General features: G+C 51.4%; 2 pseudogenes; one reads left to right on the top strand and one right to left on the bottom strand.

Moving 5' to 3' along the window:
- The first annotated feature begins 389 nt into the window (after positions 1-389).
- LOC109394748 (patatin-like phospholipase domain-containing protein 2 pseudogene) lies at positions 390-1,863 on the top strand (annotated as a pseudogene).
- Positions 1,864-2,820: 957 nt separating this feature from the next.
- On the bottom strand, positions 2,821-3,541 carry LOC109394750 (CDGSH iron-sulfur domain-containing protein 1 pseudogene; annotated as a pseudogene).
- Positions 3,542-4,171: the final 630 nt, after the last annotated feature.

Genomic DNA, 4,171 nt, shown 5'->3' with positions numbered 1-4,171 from the left:
TTTATACTTTGGGTTATAATCCAATACTAATTTATTTATTTTGTTGCTCAAATTATTCCAGCCTTGGTTCCTCCATGCCTCTTCATGGCTTGATAGCTTGTTTTGTGCTGAGTAGTATTCCACTGTCTGGATGGACCATGGTTTGTTTATCCATTCACCTGCTGAAGGATATGTTGGTTGACAATTATGAATAAAGCTATTATATACATCCATGTGCAGGTATTTGTGTGGATGTAAGTTTTCAACTTATTTGGATTAATACCAAGGAGCACAGTTGCTGGATCATATAGTATGTTTACTTCTGTAAGAAACCGACAAGACAGCGTCGCCGCCTCCACAGGCGGAGACCCCGAGCTAGAGTGAGTGCGGACTGGCCGGCAGGCCTCCGCGATGTTTCCCAAGGAGGTGACGTTTCCCAAGGAGACGACGTGGAACATTTCGTTCGCAGGCTGCGGCTTTCTGGGTGTCTACCATATCGGAGTGGCCTCCTGCCTCCGCGAGCACGCGCCCTTCCTGGTGGCCAATGCCACGCGCATCTACGGCGCCTCGGCAGGGGCGCTCACCGCCACGGCGCTGGTCACCGGGGCCTGCCTGGGCGAGGCCGGTGCCAACATCATCGAGGTGTCTAAGGCGGCCCGGAAGCGGTTCCTAGGCCCGCTGCACCCTTCCTTCAAGAAGACCATCCGTGGCTGCCTGCTTAGGACCCTGCCGGCTGACAGCCACGAGCGTGCCAGCGGGCGCCTAGGCATCTACCTGACCCGCGTCTCAGATGGCGAGAACGTCATCATATCACACTTCAACTCCAAGGATGCACTCATCCAGGCCAGTGTCTGCAGCACCTTCATCCCTGTGTACTGCGGCCTCATCCCCCTCTCCCTCCAGGGCGTACGCTATGTGGATGGTGGCATCGCAGACAACCTGCCGCTCAATGAGCTCAAGAACACCATTACAGTGTCCCCCTTCTTGGGCGAGAGTGACATCTGCCCGCAGGACAGCTCCACCAACATCCATGAGCGCCGGGTCACCAACACCAGCATCCAGTTCAACTTGCGGAACCTCTACCACCTCTCCAAGGCCCTGTTCCCGCCGGAGCCCATGGTGCTGCGGAAGATGTGCAAGCAGGGCTACAGGGATGGCCTGCGCTTCCTGCGGAGGAACGGCCTCCTAAACAGGCCCAACCCCCTGTTGGCACTGCCCTCTGCCAGCCCCCGTGTCCCCGAGAACAGGGACGAGGAGGAGGCCTTGGTGGCCACGGAGAGGACCAGAGTGGAAGGGCACCTGCCCCCAACCGGGCAAGACCACATCCTGGAGCATCTGCCTGCGCGGCTCAATGAGGCCCTGCTGGAGGCCTGCATGGAGCCCAGGGACCTGCTGACCACTTTCTCCAACATGCTGCCCGTGTGTCTGGCCACCGCTATGATGGTGCCCTACACTCTGCCAATGGAGAGTGCCGTGTCCTTCACCATCCGCCTGCTGGAGTGGCTGCCCGACGTCCCAGAGGACATCCGGTGGATGAAGGACCAGACCGGCAGCATCTGCCAGTACCTGGTGATGCGTGCCAAGAGGAAGGTGGGCAGCCACCTGTCCTCTAGGCTGTCGGAGCAGATGGAGCTGTGCCGTGCTCAGTCACTGCCCTCCGTGCCGCTGTCCTGCGCAGCCTACAGCGAGGTGTTGCCTCGCTGGATGCGCAACAACCTCTCACTGGGAGACGCGCTGGCCAAGTGGGAGGAGTGCCAGCGCCAGCTGCTGCTGGGCCTTTTCTGCACCAACGTGGCCTTCCCGCCCGATGCCCTACGCATGCGCGCCCCCGCCTGCCCGGCTCCTGCGCCCCCGCAGCACCCTCCTGGCTTGCCTCCTTGCTGAGTGCCCCTGTGCACGCCTTCGCAGTTCTCTGGGGTCCCAGTGCTGAGGGCCAGGTCCCCAGCTTCCCTGGCCCATGAGGCGGGGCCTTGGGGCCAACAGAGCCCCCCACACCCCCTCGGCCTCTCCATGCCCCTGTGGATTGAGGAGATGGGGCCCTCACAGCTGAGAGAAGGGGGGCTTTGCTGTCGACACCTCCCCCAACCAATCACCTGCCGCACTGCGTAGGCAGGCGGCTCACCTGTGCCTTCATCTCCCTCTTCCAGTCCCGCCCTAGGGCTGGGCAGGGCTGGGTAGGGAGCCTAGGGTGGGGGCTGGTAGCCTGCTGCGGAGCAGTATTACTCCTGAAAACTCTGACCCTGCTCCTCCCCGCGCATTTTTCTTTTTTTTTTCAAGAATGTGTGTGAAAAGTTATTTATTTTCGCCGAAGCAGATGTGATGAATACCGCAACTCAAAAAAAAAAGAAAAAAAAAAAGAAACTGACAAACTTTTTTAAAGTGGCTGTACCATTTTGCATTTTTCCCAGCAATGAATGAGAATTGCTGTTGTTACTCAACCTTGCTTGTGTTTTGGACTTTAGCTAGTCTAATAGGTATGTAATGGTATCTCATTGTTTTAATTTGCAATGCCCTAATAATGTTAAGCATTTTTCTTATACTTTTTTTTTTTACCAGATGTGTTTTTTTTTTAAGAAGTTACCGCCCCTTTATTATTGCCCTGGCCCCCTTATAAATAAACAGAATAACAATCAAAGTTCATACTGATTGAAAACTGAGAAAACACAGAAGCCATATTTTCTGTGTCATTACCACTGTCAAAAAGAAAACCAAAGTCATAGGCTTTTCCTAGATTGTATTAAGAGATTAATGTAGCTTAATCACACCCAGTTCACTTTCTAGGTTAACTAATTATAAAAGTTGACAATTTTTCTTGGCAGTTAAAAGTACAATCTGCATATATGTGATTTTGAGAATAATTTAATACATTAACTTCAACATACAACTATATTCAAATGTAATTATATTGAATGTAAAGAAATGGATCTTTACAAGACCAAAATAACCCACAGGCCATGCAGTTGGTTTCACCTTTTCCTTTTTTTGTTTTTGTTTAAACAAATGTACCCCACGATGGTTCAACAAGCCCTGCAAATGCCATAAATATGAAAGCAGCAGTTTGCAATATACCACATCTAGAACCCAGAGAAGGTGAATTAGACAGAAGTGGTAGTCATTCTAATTAAACAACCAGGTAACATCATGACAAGTTGGTTGGCAGCATTAAAATTGTCCATTTAAGTTTTTTTTTTCTTAATAATCAGCGGTCCCACGTTGTCTCCAGTTTCTTCGTTGTGTTTTGTGTGAGCTCCATCACAGAATGGGAACTTTTTGAACCTCCAGCAACAGCAGTACACAGCTTTATCTCCCAAATCCTCCATGTCAAAAGCACGTACCACCTTGGGGTTGTCTTTCTGGATGTGAAGGTTAACCATAGATTTGTTGCGATGATCTTTCACATAAAATCTTTTGTAAGCTAGATAACCAATTGCGGCTGTCCCAGCAGCAATGGTAACTGCTGCAATCCATTCAACTCGTACGCTGGAAGTCAGACTCATGGCGCCGTCGCTTGCAAGGCGTGTGCACAGGACACTGAACACAAACGGGCTAACGCAGACAGACCGAATCAAGGTGCCAAGAGCGTCTTAAGTACACTGACTCCAGGCTGTTAAGGCGCCTGGTTTTTTGTTTTGTTTTTTTTTTGATAGGGTGTCTATTCATATCTTTTGCCCATTTTTTTTTAAAGATTTTTATTGGGGAATTGGGGGGATGGGAACAGTGCTGGGGAATTGGGGGAAGGGGAACAGACAAGTTGCTGTCCTTTTGTTCTTCAGTCTAGTTGTGGAGGACATTGATTCACTGGCCCAAATTGGCACCATAATTGCTCTCTTCCCGGGCGAGGCAGATCAGTCGCCGGCTTCTGGACGGCCACTCACACTGGTTGCTGGCCGCTCACGCTGGCTGCTGGCTATATACAGTAGCCCATGGCAACCCACTGCCACAGGGGCTGCAGCCTACGCCGTCGCCGGCGACTCATGGCAGCCCAGCTCCATGTTGAGCTGTTGTTCAGCATCTTAGCTGTGGAGGGCAGTGTGACTGGCCCTCATATGTGGGATCCGAACCAGGGCCCTCTGGCATCCCAAGCCAGTTCTTAACCATCGCGCCACTCGGCAGGCCCTCTTTTGCCCATTTTTAAATTGGGTTGTTTGTTTTCTTATTGTTGAATTTTAAGAGTTCTTCATATATTTTGGGT

The sequence above is a fragment of the Hipposideros armiger genome, unplaced genomic scaffold (genome assembly GCF_001890085.2).
Source record: "Hipposideros armiger isolate ML-2016 unplaced genomic scaffold, ASM189008v1 scaffold_434, whole genome shotgun sequence".
Lineage (NCBI taxonomy): Eukaryota > Metazoa > Chordata > Mammalia > Chiroptera > Hipposideridae > Hipposideros > Hipposideros armiger.
This window is presented reverse-complemented; position numbering and strand designations above follow the sequence as displayed.